The following is a 15,874-nucleotide window of genomic DNA, read 5'->3' as shown; positions in this document are numbered from 1 at the left end:
TATTTGAATTACAAAGGAAACGTTTTCTGTTCCTTTAAAGCCTTGAAAGACTAACTTTGTTTTTTGAGTCACTTTTGATTCATATGAATTTTTGGCAGATAACTTAATCCCCAATCTTGTTTATGCCTAGGTAGCATAATAAGTGACTACTTAGTCACTCTTATTTTGGTGGCTTCTTGCCACGTGTTTGGAGATAATTATTAAGTTTTTATCCGCTTATTAGTTAATCGGGTAATTTCCCGTTACCGGATAATTAACCAATTACCCGCATAATTTAAAAATTACCCTAAATTACTTAAAATTCAACTTATTTTTAATATACATTATATATACTTTATACGTTATACTATCGGGTATTATTACTTGATCCGTATTTTATCTCAAATCGGCCATTTTCAACAAAACTCGTTTTCTCTAATTCGTGCATCCTTTATCCTTCATGATACTTATTTATCGCTTGTTATAAGTAGCATAAATATGCTAACCTCAAGATAATATCATCCCCGAGTTTACGTCAATTTACTGAAGACAAAACTTTAACGTACAAAAAAACGCGAGATGTGTCACTTTTTCATGTAAATATTCATTTCCTTTTATAAAACTGTAACATGTTTTCAAGTGAAATGCATATCTTTATATAATTTTTAAATTTTAAATAATATTTCCTTCGTCTCAATTTATGTGAATCTATTTCCTTTTTAATATGTGCCAAAAAGACTTCCATATTAGGTAATAATTTACCTTTATGCAATAGTTTATAGCCACACAAAATATATGTGCCTCATTTTATACCACAAGTTCAAAAGTCTTCTCTCTTTTCTTAAACTTCGTGCTCAGTTATGCCTAAATTGAAACGGATGGAGTACCTTTTTTCAACTTAACTCCAAAACTATCTTTTTTCTAAAGAAGTAACATTTTTATGTCCAAATTTTCTTGAATTCCAAATGTAGAGGAAATTAATAAGAAATAAACATAAATGAAGTGTAACTTTTAAAATTATATTTTTGCAAGATGAATAAATTAACAGAATTAATTTTTTTCAAATTTTCCTAAGAAAATCAAATCCTATATTTTCTAAAATAAGTACAATAATTTATGAAGTAAGATATAATATCAAAAGGTAAGTGATAAACTTTACATTAAAAAGCTTATTTCGTTCTCCCCGGATCCATAATAAGTGAACTTTTGACCTTTTTATTTTAGTCCAAAATAAGTGTCCATTACATAATTAAGAAGAAATTAATTTTATTTTTTCATTATTTGCCCTTATTTGCAAATTTCAATATGTCAAGGTAATAATTAATAAAAGATAATTTAGTGAATACATTTGTTTTCTCTAGGAGTTTGTATTTTCTCAAGTGCTCTGCCAAAGGCTAATACTCCTTCCGTTCACTTTTACTTGTCCACTATGGACTTTGCACACTCCTTAAAAATTAATAAATGAAGTGCATAATTTATCATGATATCGATATTAATTGATGCATATTTTTAATGGATTTGAGAAAATGATTTGAAATGAGTAATTAATACTATGGGTATAACAGGAAAAAAGAAATTATCTTCTCTTAATATGCTAAAGGTGAAACTCTATTTTTAGAATACTGAACAAGTAAAAGTGAATGGAGAGAGTAAGTCACTTATTATGGATCTGATAGTTTATATGAGTCCACCAAACTATAGAGTATAAAGGCCCTCTATGAGTTTCCATTGAGAGTGATAATAAAACAGTAAGTAAATAGGACAGAGAGTTTTACGTGGAAAAATCCATGCTCAAGGGGATAAAAAACTACGACCTACACTGGTAGGATTTCAATGTCACTATGAGCAACTTTCAGATTACAACCTATGCAATCTAGGAATTAAACTCTTAATCCCTCACTAACTTGTAATACACATATTACAAGCCACTTTGTAATATACCTATTACAAAGACTTCAACTGATGACTAACTCTAATCACGACACAACACAAGGGGTTTATGGTTTTACAAAGAGGTTCCTAAGTACCTAACTAAGCAATTTAGGAATTGCAATAAGAATGATAACAAAGATACAACTCAATTAAGGATAACAAAATACTAGATTTAGGAACTGGTCCGTAGTAGCGTTTAACTTTGTTTTTTAGGCTCTTGAGAATTAAATTCACTGTTTGCAGAAGGCTTGAATGCTTGAAGTGAATTCTCAAGTGTTCAGATGATTTTTTGTTAAAATGCTCTTGTTAATACACCTTTAATGGCATCACTTGAATGATGTAAGCACTTGGTTGGTCAAAGGGCAAGTGACTGCAAAACTGCTGCACTGTGTGCACTGTTTCTGTGGCAATCACTTTCCAACTGTGCACAGTTGACTTTCATACTGCTGTCAGGGAAACACAAGGGATCAGGTCCTTATCTTGTTTCTCTATTTTCTACACTTGCAGCAGTTAACATTAGTTGGAGTCTTGGCTGGAATCCGTTCATTTGTAATGTTTACCAAGTGTGTCAGGTTTCCTATCTGGTTCTTGACACTAACTTTGTTACATCATCAAAACATAAGGCAAAGACATTGAAAACCCATCCCTTTTGTCAAACGAACCACTTCCTCATTTGACTCCGGAGCCCCTTGGGCCTGCTGACCTTCCAGGATAGCATTCCTAGCCTTCAACCTTCGAATCTCCTCAGTTGCACTATTTTGAGCATTAATGAGCTGTGAGATTATTGATGTACTACCTAATCCCCCATTCTTCTCATTGCACTCACACTCTTTCAAAGTTGTTTGAGAGAATGTTTGCTTCTTGGTTCTTACCTTGCCTTGCCCCAGTGGCACCTTGAAAACCTTAAACACTTGCGTAAGCAGAAACCCATATGGAAGACCATGATTGCCATCCTTGAAGGTTGCTACTTTTTGCATGTGTTCGATCATGATAGCAAGCAGGTTGACATGGTTAAAACCATCCAGTTGCTCCATTAGAAACAGGTTAGACTTAGAAGTCATGGACCTCCTCTCAGCACGAGGCAACATAACTTTGTTCACTAACTCGAAGAGCAACTGATAAACAAGGAGAAATGCCTTCTTGTGAATCTGGTCCCCCTTTTGGTTCGCATTATCCTTTACCACAACATTTCGGAAATTATACCCACGCACATCTTTCACACTAGACATACCAACCGTAGGGACTTTAAGAATATCCCCAAGAAGACTCACATCAAACACAATGTCCACCTCATTCACCAAGGCACAAATATGGTCGGTATCAACAGGAAAGAGGCTGACATAAAAGCTTTGAACCTCATCCTCATACACTTTGGGTGCATCCATCTGGAATAGATGCCCCCACCGTTGAAACTCAAACATTGCTAGGACTTGTCTCATACTTGCCATATCCAAATTTGTTGGGTCAAAAGTACGACCCAACAGAACTTTTTGGTGCCTTAATCGTTCTGAAGTAGAACTGGTTTCACTTTTCATCCTCTTCTCAGAAACGGGTTCCTTAACAGGTTCCAGCTTTCTCTTGTCAGACTTCACACCACTTGATTTTTCTTTTCCCTTAGACTTGACTAACACATCCTCATCAGAAACTAAGGGCTCACTCACAACATCATTCAACTTTGAACTGGGGGTGCAAATTGCTTTTTTTTTTCTGGGACCTTCTCACTAGGGAACTAGGTTTCTCTGTTGTTTCCTCCTCAACCTCCACCATAGGGACAACCTCATCACATACTATTACATTGTCTTTCACCAATCTCCTTTTTTTCTTCTTACTGCTTTTTCTGCTCTTTTGAAGGGCAGAGTTATAGGCTACCTTTGCTTGCAACCTAGTAGTAGGTCGTTCAGGAGTGGACACTACCCTTCGCTTGACTATGAATGCATCAAGAGGAATGTTTTCTTGATCCTCCTCATCACTAGACCTCATATCAGGGACTTGAATGTCCAAGGGCTCAACCACAAATGCAAGAGCAGAACTGGCCTGGGAGTGAGAACCCTAACCTGTTTCCTCCAGAGAGAGGTCAGGTTCCTCACAAGAGTGCCCAGTAGTTTCTGCTAGTGCAAAGCCTTCAACAGCCACCATGGCTCCTTCTCCCCCCATACCTTGTGTCTCGTTCCTCTGAGACTTGAAAGCACCAGAAATTATCTCATGTAAGATGCCATCAGCAGATACCACAAAGATGGTCGTGACATTTTCTTCCTCAATAGGCTCCATTGCCACCACAGAATCTGAAGCAACAATGGCGGAAACCTCTGCGACCTCAGGACTTTTACCATGTTCTTCAATTTTCCTTGATCAACGGGAAACTCAAAAGATAGAGAAGAAGGATCAACAATTTTAGGGGTTTCTGAGATAGTCGTCTTGGAACTGGAGGGAGATGAGAAATCTGGGTTAGGAGTGATTTTAGTGATAAGAATAGGAATAGTTATAGAAGACTCATTTGGGACGGAGGACTCAGTGGGTTTTTCAGTGTTAGATACGACTAAGGCAGGAATTTCGGAGTTTGTGTCAGCCATTAAAGAGATAGAGAGAAAGTTCTTTGGAGAAGTTCTAATGGAGGACTATGGTCTGTGAAGAAAAGAGATGGTTTTTAATGAGAGATGATAATTATGAAGAGAGAGATAGGAACCGGTTCTGACACGGTGGTTGTGCTTGGAGAGTTGCAATGTTTGAGAGAGAGATGGAACGATTTAAAGTGAAAGGACGTGACAGCAGGGTTTGAAAGGTGGATGACATGGCAGTTGATATTTGTACCTTTTCAAGACGTATATTAAAAAATACACAGAACTACTAACCTTTGGTACAAGAACCAGGTTCTTGACCTGTCATTGAAAATTTCAATCCTCTTTTATTACCCATGCAATGCATTTAAAGCTTCTATAATTATCATGCGTGTTTACCTGTAATGGTATTAAAGTGAGTTAGACTTGGCTAGAAAATAATTTAGCTAATTTTACCTGAAGATAATTTTCATAGCCAACTAATGGGGAATCAGGTTCTCAATTAGGCTTCAATAGCCCTAGCTTCACCCTGTTTCTTTCAAAATATTCCCAACTCAATGCTTTGGTGAAGATACAGATCAGTCCTTTCTCCATATTGTCCCTCAGAAAATGATGTCTCACATCAATGTTCTTGATTCTTTTGTGTTGAACTGGATTCTTGGCCATGTTGAGTGCACTGGTGTTATCACATAGAAGAGGCACACAATCAGTAAATACCCCAAAATCCTCTAGTTGCTGCTTAATCCATAGGAGTTGAGCACAACAGGATGTTGTAGCTACATATTCTGCTTCAACTGTTGAAAGAGCCACTAAATTTTGCTTCCTTGTGCCCCAAGAGATGAGACATGATCCTAGAAAGTAAGCCATTCCAGAAGTGCTTTTCCTGTCCACAAGATAACATGCATAGTCAGCATCAGCATATCCAATAAGATTAAAACTATCACCTGGGGGTAATACAGGACCAGGTCCTGTGTTCCCTTAAGGTATCTCAAAATTCTTTTGGCAGCCTTCACATGAGATTCCTTGGGATTTTATTGAAACCTTGCACATAGACCCACACTGAAGACAATACCGAGTCTACTGGCAGTGAGATAGAGAAGAGACCCAATAATGCTTGTTTATCGTGAAAATGGTAACAACAATTAAATTAATAAATGGAATTCTAAAAATACGTGATCTATTTCCGAGCTAGTTGTTAGAGCAGTTGATGCTGATAATATGAAGTTTAAATATTAAATGCAAGCTAAAACAAGGTAGTAATCGAACCGGAGGGTCTGCTGCCCGGGTGTAGGTCTGGTCGATGGGGGACATCGGGGTAAATGTCAGGGTCGAATTTGAGCTATCGGGGATAGTCGGGGATGGGATAACAGTTGAAGATATAATTAAACAAGGATCTTTATGACCAATACTGAGTTATACAATGAAGAACAAGTAAGGAAATGATGGATATCAAGGTAACCTCGGGTCAGTGAGAACGAACAAGTTATAAAGAAAAGAGAGAGAGAGAGAGAGAGATTATTGCATTTGTGGAGAAATGGAGCAACATCAGTCCTTTACAAGGTAGGGTGAGTCCCCTTTATATAGAAGGGGAACTCGTCTACAAGTACGTGGAGATTAATTACAAAGTATGGAGATGGGATGGCTTGACGCAATGCCTAAGCATAGGCTCTGGATAGGCCGGCCCTGTCAGACTTAGTCGTATGCCTTGGGAGCTTCCCCTTCTGTCCTGGCTTCGATCTCCGTCTTCTCTAAGTCAGGCCTCTACGAGCCCTAAGGTCGGGAACTCGGTCGTGGCTTCCCGTCCTCGGGGTCTCAAGGCGTTCTTCCAAAATAACTTGACAGCGAGTAATCAAGTCCTCTAATTTTGCCGCATACGGATAGTTTCTGTGTTTCCTATAACGAAGTGATGGGAAATGATTCTGACACTTGACTCCTCGATCTTCTTATGGCGATGTCATACCAATGATGCGACTCCTGGCATGAGTTTTATGATAACCGGGCATCCACAGGCTCGTGTATTTTTGACTTCATTCAATGCACTCCCGATTCCCGCTCTCTAAGATGAAGGTACCACCGTAGATTCAGTTTTCTAAGGATGCATAAACTGTGTCCATCGGTTAATCTTTCCAAGCCTCGACGACCGTGTCGTAATCCCCTATAAATGGGGTGTTTTGGCGTTGTTTTTCCTATCCTAGTGCCTTCGTTGGTTTGCTTGCCTATTCCTTCTTATCACCTTATTCTATCCTTGAACATCATGCTTGGGGCTTATGGCCTCAAGGCCATTTGGGGGAGCTCCCTCAGATCGTGTTGTGGCTCTTTGCCGGGACTTCTCTTTGTCGAGCATAATCGTGATGTCCCGCTATTGTTGTGGTCATCCAAATACTTGTCTTTGATGCTGCTGTTGGCCCGAGATAATGATGGACGGGTAGTCGGTTTCCCCCTTATGTAGACAGTCGTCCATACTATGCACCGCTGCTCACTCTCCTACCCAGGCCTGGTGTGGCACTTCATCTCTTCGGTTTTTCCTTTCCCAAGGATAAAGTGGCACTACCAGTCATTGAGGCTGAGGCCCGCCGAATCTTCAACCTTTGGCTTCGGCGCGCCATATCTCTTTTCTCTGTCTCCTCTGCGTCCCCTCCTTTTCCACTTCTTCATCTTCTCCGGTGGGGATCCCTCGGGGTATTGAGCTGGGAGACTAGAGGAGGTAGCGGTCGAAGGAATCACCCTCGAGGGTGCGTGCTAGAATGGGCAACGCTCGAGGATGCTGATACCGGAGATGGATCTTTGAGGGCGTACCGGGCTCCCGGGTTTTATCACATGTACATCCTTTCGTTCCTCCGCTTTAGGTGTAGACTTCTGTAGGCTTTTGTAATTGTATGTAATGACCCCTCGAGGGCTGTTGTACATGGATCTTTATGAATATATTCCATTGACTTCTGCTTTCGATTTTTGCATGTTTTCATGCCCTTCGAGGCCTTTTGGATGTCTTCTTTTATTTGTCGACCACCGATATCTGACTTGGGCATCAGCGTTCTTTCCGATCCTCTACTGATCGATATGGATCTCTTTCGAACCCATGGTCGTACCTCGAACCAATCCTGGATTGATCTGGTAGGCTCGGGCTACCGGGGCCCTCCGAGTTGTATGGACATAATATGCCGAATTTCGGGGCCTTCGAGGACGTTATCCTGAATGAAGGTCAGCTTCGGGTACCTGGGGGTCCCTTTTGATCTTGATGTAGATATCCCCTTTAAAACATATAAGATAGACTTCTGCTGAGGAGTTGCCTGTACTCAGGCGCTGCCTCGGACCTTCGTGGAGCTTTCGTGATCGGAGCTTCCTGTGCTTGTTCCTTTTTTTAGAAAGGGGGAACCATGAGACCAAGTACTTGCCTTGCTTCGAGTGATGGCGTTGAGAGCTTCCCGAAGTCCAACTTATTCTGGTCGGGAATCCTCGAGGTAGAATGCTATCTCGAGCTTGGAGATAATATGGATGGCTCCTCAAGTCTTGGCTTCTCATCGAAGGATGCTTTCGGGATCGGGTATTACCCATTGATGTGCATCGAGGCTGTCGGTTCTTGGGGTTCACTCTGGGTAGGCGAGTTGCCACTGCTTCTCGCATATATGTGGGGCGGCTTTGGCTTTTTCGCAAGACCTAACTATTTTTAGATAGCTACCCTTCCACTTTGGCATATGGTTCTTCATTTCTTCAGGCGCAAAAAGTGTTGGCACACCCTTGCGCTGTAGGTGCTTCCCCGGATAAGAGTATTACGGACTCTGCTGATGGATTCTTGAGCGTATACCCATATCCTTTACATTCGGCCCCCTTGATAGGGTCATGCTTGATTTTGTTCTTGAAGTATCGGGTTACTTTGGCGCAAATACATCCGTCGTTTTGGCGAGTGGTGCTAACGATGAGGTTCTTTGTAGAGAAGGCTAAACTTGAATTCATGCTTAACCATCTCATCAGGTTATACCGGCCTTTTCATCACCAGGGCCTGCTAACCCTGAGGTTCCGTTTGTCCATGCCCTTTGTAGTTGACGATGAAGAGGACATGGATCGAGAGTGGGCCAGTTGGTTTATCCGGGTACGGACGGTCAACATTATCCCTACGGAGCTTTTGCCATTTCCCGAAGGGTGGAATTATGCACGTGAGCGGAGCGTCTAGTGGCTTTTCAAATTTTGCCTATAGCAAAAATTAGTTGAATAATAGTGTTTTCTCCCTTGTTGTAGCAACTTCATGGACGCTGGGCGAAGTCCTTGACCTGCCCGGCTGGGTACGGAGGCTGGTGACCCATTCGACCTACGATGAGCGTCGGTGGTGAGCTGTATTCCATGCCAGATGGGGAGCGAAATACCAAGGTATGCGCGCACGCTGCCTTTGACTTGGCCTTCGTATATTTGAGGTAACATTTCCCTCCTTTCTTTTGTATCGGCTTTGCCGTTTGTAGATATTGGGCGATTCTTCGGGATGACGTAGTGCTCTTCCGAAGGGGAGAAAGAGGCATCGGCCTCTGAGCCGAGGGATAACGGCGATAAACGGGATTGGCACCCGCAGTGTGATAGAGCTTTTAGTGTTGCTGAACGGGCTCGTGTTTTCAAGGAGAAGGCATTGTCCGAGTCTGCTGCTCATGGAGTATCTGATTCCCGGTCGGCGGCTCCTCCGAGTGAATATGATTTGCCGAAGGTTGGTTCTTCTGGGGCCGAAGAGGCAGGATCGACAAGAGTATATTCTGACTTCGAGGAAGTTCGTCGGCTTCACTTCATGGTGAGTTTAGGCGCAGTTTTCCTGTATTCTGCGTCCTCCTCCCTTTATTGAACATTTCTTGTATAGGCCTGTGATAGGCTTATGTCTGAGCTGCTCCGTCAAGGGGCCAGGCTTCAGAAAATTCTAGACGAGGGAGAGTTCCTTAGGCTCCCTTAGCGAGGAGAAGGAGGTTGAGTTGTAGCATTGGCGATATGAGGCATAACAGAGCTCGAATTACGAGAGTTATTTGATGGAGCAGGTAACTTTTTGTAGCTTGCGCTTTGCTCTCTTTGGCCCTTAAGGTTAACCCCCTTTTTGTTGTATTAGCTGTAGAAAAAGACGGAGGCTTTGGAGAACCTCAAGGGCGACATCGACCGCGTCAGAGCTGCTTGTGGTGAGCTAAGGGCTCAGGTGCAAGCTCAAGCTTTAGAGGAGACAGGCGCCTCGGCCAAGGTCCCTGCCTTCAAAGCCCAACTCCGCTTGGCTCGTGACAATGCCAAAGTTCAAGCGGACATGATCGGGAAACTTGAATCTGATCTCTCGTAGATCAGGGCTGAGATAATTGATGCCCAGGCTAAAGCGGCACTATGCCTAACCAAGGCTGATCAGGAGATGGCGATTTGTATGAAAGACGTTGAGGATGCTCAAGCCGAACTAAAGCGAGCCCTCAACCAGGAGAAGAGGGTCAAAGAATATGTTCGTTATAGATCCCGAAGAGAGGTACTCGAGGAGATCGGTGTGAGAGGATTCGTTCTCTCGGAGGAATTGGCTCGAGCAAGGGCAGAAGAGCGTGATGCGCGGTCATTTCTTGCTGACGGCGTGAAGAGCGAACCTGACAAGCTGTAGCCCTTTGGAGTAGAGTGTAGATTTCGCCATTTTTCCGCTATGTATTTGATATATGTAGAGCATATCTGTAGATATAGAGTGCGCCTTTTTTGCGTATGTAAGATAAGAGGACATTTGAAGCTTTATTTCATCTACCTCTCTTTTTGTTATTTCTTTCGACCAGGTGGGCTAGTTTTGGTGCTTGGCGGGATCCTCGTAGGTCCAGAACTGATCGGGCAGGCCCGGAGGCTCTTATGTGCGATACTTGATGTGAATAGGCATTGGGGCTTCCGTGCTTTTCCCCGCTGTTTAGGCATAGTCTCCGAGTCAGGCCCTGACTCGAGCTTTCTTGCCCTTAAATCATCTATGCCTCCGTGGGCAGGTAGTAACTATTTCCATTTCTTGCCCTTGGGCATTTGCCGTTTTGACTATTTTGGGTTCAGTCTCCGAGTCGCATTGCGATTCGAGCTTCAATTGACCCTCAAGTTCTTTCCTGCCTGCATGGGCGGACGACAATGGCCTTTTGTGATTTGGGTCGAAGTGACCTTACAGGTGGGTGGCCCGGAGGCTCACTCGGTTGGCGATAGCGCCATTTATGTCGTGCCCTTAGGCATATTGTAGTTTAACCATTTCGGGTCCAGTCTCTGAGTCATGTTGCGATTCAAGCTTCAATTGACCCTCAAGTTTTATCCTTCCTGCATGGGCAGACGACGATGGCCCTTTGTGCTTCGGGTCGAAGTGACCTTACAGGTGGACGGCCCGGAGGCTCACTCGGCTGGCGATAGTGGCATTTATGTCGTGCCCTTAGACATGTTTTCAGTTTAACTATTTTGGGTCCAGTCTCCGAGTCACATTGTGATTCGAGCTTTAATTGACCCTTAAGTATTTTCAGACCGGCAATAGTGCCTCTTACGCTATTTTGGTCGTTGAGGCCTTTCAAAATGTGGCCCCGAGGCTTGCATAGTTAACTATTTTGGATCCGATCTCCGAATAGGGTTACTATTCAAGCTCATTTTAATCCTCAAGTTGTCCATTTTTTAGCTTGCGACAATGGCTCTTACGCTGTTTTGTCGTAGAGACCTTTTAATATGTGGCCCGAAGGCTTGCTTAGCTGGCGACAATGGCTCTTACGTTGTTTTTTCCTGTGGGCTTTTTTGTATGCTTTGTTTTCCGCTTGTTAAGGTCTTTTGAAATAGTTTTGCCTGACCCGTCGTCGTTTCTAGAAAAACCTCGATTTCAAGTCGTTATCGGCGATATTTCGAGCACCTCAGAAGGTTCATAGCTCATAGGCTGAGTAGGTTGAAGAATTTGTGATTTGGAGCCGACATGGCCGAAGCTCGTTTTTGCCTGTTGAGGGAAGCCTATTTTAACCGGTTCTTTCTAAAGTATATTCGAAGTAGTGGCTTGCGATTTTTGTTTAGCGATGGTTTGGTGTCCCCGAGTCGCGTTAGTTTGGCTATATCAGCCGTTTTGACCGTAGTCATATGTTTTTGGCCGGAGCCATTTTGATCCCGAGTGATAGTTCAGGTGTCTACACGAGGGTATGCCTTTTCGGGATTCTTATAAATGCGACGTATAGCCTAAACTTCGGTATTTTCATGCCTGTTGAGGTCTTACAGTTTGTCATGCCTATTGAGGTCTTACAGTTTGTCATGCCTGTTGAGGTCTTACAGTTTTTGCAATGTAGAATAGATTTGGTTACGCCGAGTCTGCCCGATAGGGGTCATATAGTTTCGGGTTTTCCAGCGCATGGCGATTGGCGATGAATGACAGTCTCCGAGTCATCGACTTTGTTTAAGCATAAAGAGGGTTTTTCGTGAGCTTGGAGTTGCCTTGTAGGGACTTTACGAGCCTGGAGTTCCGACCCTGGGGTCGTGCGAGTGCCAAATTATTGACGTTAAGTCTCCTAGTATTTCGGGATGCATTTGGTGGAGTGGTCCCCGCCGGGAATATACTCGAGATTCCCTTGTTTGGAGAATAAGATGCTGAAAAGATGTCCTTTTATTGCTTGGTGTAATCATACATTGTTTCATTGTCGTGAGCTCAGCCCGCGCGGGCGTCGGCTCCTCGGACCATTTGATCTAGTACATAATTCCCGATTGGGTCATAGTCTGTCGTTTCCCGATCCTCCCGAGGGGACGGTGCCCTTAGAGGAAAATCATCGCTTGTTGTTGGACTGTAGAAGAAGACTTGCGACCTTATCGGATCCTCCTCTAGGGGATACGTTGCTCCGCTAATAATCTTGCTAATGATGCCCTCTTCGAGGCGAAAGCCCGATTGAGGGGAAAGAGCGCGACAGACCCTTTTTCAAGGCCTATGGATCTCTGGGTAGAGTTAGAACCTCCGAATATACTGGCCAACTATCTACATACAGGTTAGTAAAAAAATAACAAGGGAATAAAGTAGTTCTTCCACACTGCGGGATGTGTAGGCGACATTTTGAGATTCGGTACGTTTTTACCCTTTCGAGATGTGAGCCCCGAAACAACCATCTATTGTGTCGTATCAGGTTTGGCCGAAGATGTGGTTTGCTTACCCTTTTATCCTTCCAAGGGTGGGGGCATTGATGCCGGTGATGCGCCATATGGTGAAGAATTTCCTCTCGTTGCGTATTGCTTTCTGTCAACTTATTTTAGCTCTGCCCTTTGCGAGGGGTTTCATGCTTTTGGCGAAATGGGGCCGACGCTGTCTCCGGATGGTATGCCAGCGGTTGTCTGAATAAGACATCCATGCTTTGCGCCTCCTCCGATGGTACAGAGCTCAACATCCTGGCCCGAGCTTAGACGGGCTATATCAAGAGAATGATCTTTGTGGCGATTCGTCATTTGGAATTTGCCAGGGATTCGGGATACGGGAGTGATTTGGTCCGTTAGCCCGGACCGCCTTATTGACTTTGGTCTAACATCGTTGTTGTACGTGATCGAACCACCTGAATTCATGAACACGTGTTTTATTTGAAATAGATCAAATTAGGGAGAGGGTTACCAACATGTCAGGTGATGCAAAGGCGAAGTCTCGATGTCCTTTTCCCTGGATGTAAGGGTGTCCTCAGGAATACTTCCCTGTACCCGTCTTTTCCTGACGGCGAACATTTTCACTTTCCATTTTATGAGTCCACGGAGGTTGTCGTCGCTCCTTCACTATCGTGGTAATACATCGTGGCTCGTTTGCTTCATTTTTCCCGGTTGCCTTCCTTCTTTGGGGCTGGACTCGAGCCTGACCGCTCGATGGCACTCGGTAGTGATTTTTATTGAGTAGCATGGATGTCGTCTTTCTGATCTGGTGGCCATTTTTGAGCCCGTGGCCGCTCGCACCCTATGGTTCCCCCGTCGAGTCGTGGTTCCTTTGAAGGAGTCTTGGTCGAATAGGCTTGAGTCGTTCAGTGGCCCTGGTTTCACTTATGGTGATCACGATGTTTGGCATGGTAATGCTGAAATCGTGCTCCGCTGGGCGGGGTTCCTCTGCCAGTCGTGCCTCGTCATATCTAGTTCCACTGAAGGTTCCTCAAAGATGTTGCCCTTGAGCTATTTTCCTACCGTTGCGAGGTAGGTTGCATTTTGTGGCATCCATCCCATTCGCGGCGCATGGTTGGTACCTCTATCTGTATAGCATTAGTTTTTTTGCTGGGAGCCTGATTGGGTATACCGGGCCCATAGAGGCTCCCGGACGGTTGTCCATGGACTGATTCGTGGTCAGTGCTGGGTACGAGCATTCGGCTAGGTCTTGGCTGGATATCTGACTAAGCGTCGTTTGAAAAGACCTGGAGTCATCGGGCGTGCTTCGTTTAAAGTTCGGGCAAAGGCCTAGGTTATCCATTCTTCCGAAACCGGGAGCGACCTCATTCGTTCTATTAGGGAATGAGACGCAACTTCCTGTGGTGTTTCACTCTCTCTTTGTTTGGCCCCAGGTGTGTCGGGCTCTTCCGTTACTTCTTTGATGGTATCGGTGTGTGCTCCCCCGGAGGGATCTGCTGATATGGTAAGCGAGTTTGTAAGGTCAGGCACTAGGCTGCAGTGCCACATCATGGTTACTTTCGAGAGTGTTTCCCCGAAATGCTTCGATGGTACGGACTCGAACTCATCATTTTGAAGGTCGCTGCCTTTTCCCGTGCATGTGTAAGCGATGATGAACTTGTCGGGATCCGAGGCCCTGTTGCACCTAGGGAGTTCCGATGTTCTGGACTTTCGTGAAGCGGGTTCTGGGACCGCTTCCCCGGGGGAGAACTATTGCATGAACCTCCACGAACCTGACTCGATCCTTTTGGAGAGATCCCCAAGCATCTTCGCTACGGTGGGGTCTGTTATCTATCCGTTGTTGCTTAACCTTTCGGGTACACGTTTGGTGCAGGAAGCTGTTTCCTGTGCTACTGTGCTGGGAGTCTTCGGATGGCTCTGCAGCTGAGCAATAGCCAACTGCTGTGCCTACAACATTTCAAAAATAACATGAAGGTTAACTTCCTGTTCTTCCCGGGCCAGGGGTTTTTGAGCTTCCTGTTGTTCAATATGCCGAATGCTCCCATCGGTGTACGAGGCCTCGTCAACCTGCTGCGCGCCTCGTGAACCTACGTCCGCTAGAATTAGCCCAGATGCGTTATCGGGGTTCCGCGACATCGTGCCAACCACTGGAACAACCTCACAGTTTCCACCATGATTTTCGGGGTAGTCGCTCTCGACTTCGTTTACCGAGCCAGACATTTTGACCTGAAATCAAGAAATCTTTGGACAACAAAAAGTGAGAAATATAATGTGCATTTGTGCTATGAAATTAGCAAGAAAATAATCACTATTATTTTTAGCCCCACGGTGGGCGCCAAACTGTTTACCGTGAAAATGGTAACAACAATCAAATTTGTAAATGGGATTCTAAAAATACGTGATCTATTCCCGAGCTAGCTGTTAGAGCAGTTGATGCTGATAATATGAAGTTTGAAGATTAAATACAAGCTAAAACAAGGTAGTAATCGAACCGGAGGGACTGCTGCCCGGGTGTAGGTCTGGTCGATGGGGGACCTCAGGGTCAACATTAGGGTCGAATTCGAGTTATCGGGGATAGTCAAGGATGGGATAACAGTTGAAGATATAATTAAACAAGGCTCTTTATGGCCAATACTGAGTTATACGCTGAAGAACAAGTAAGGAAACGATGGATATCAAGGTAACCTCGGGCCAGTGAGAACGAACAAGTTAGAAAAGAGAGAAAGAGAGAGAGAGATTATTGCATTTGTAGAGAAATGGAGCAACATCAGTCCTTTACAAGGTAGGGTGAGTCCCCTTTGTATAGGAGGGGAACTCGGCTACAAGTACGTGGAGATTAATTACAAAGTATGGAGATGGGATGGCTTGACGCGATGCCTCAGCATAGGCTCCGGATAGGCCGACCTTGTCAGACTTAGCCGTGTGCCTTGGGAGCTTCCCCTTCTGTCCTGGCTTCGATCTCCGTCTTCTCTAAGTCGGGCCTCGACGATCCTCGAGGTCGGGAACTCGGTCGTGGCTTCCCATCCTCGGGGTCTCGAGGCGTTCTTCCGAAATGACTTGACAGTGAGAAATCAAGTCCTCTGATTTTGCCACGTACAATGCCTCTATACATTGTTTGATTCACAGGAGATCCATTTTCATCCATGTCCAGTCGAGTAGCCGTAGCAATGTGAATGTCTATCACTTTTGATGCTTCCATATCAAATCTCTTCAAGAGCTCCTTGATGTATTTCTGCTGATAAATGAATGTACCCTTCATGGACTGCTTCACTTGAAGACCCAAGAAGAAATTCAGCTCCCCTATCATGCTCATTTCAAACTCACTTCCCATGAGTTTTGCAAATTCTTCACACAGAGAATCA

This window comes from Nicotiana sylvestris, chromosome 2 (genome assembly GCF_000393655.2).
Source record: "Nicotiana sylvestris chromosome 2, ASM39365v2, whole genome shotgun sequence".
NCBI lineage: Eukaryota > Viridiplantae > Streptophyta > Magnoliopsida > Solanales > Solanaceae > Nicotiana > Nicotiana sylvestris.
This window is presented reverse-complemented; position numbering follows the sequence as displayed.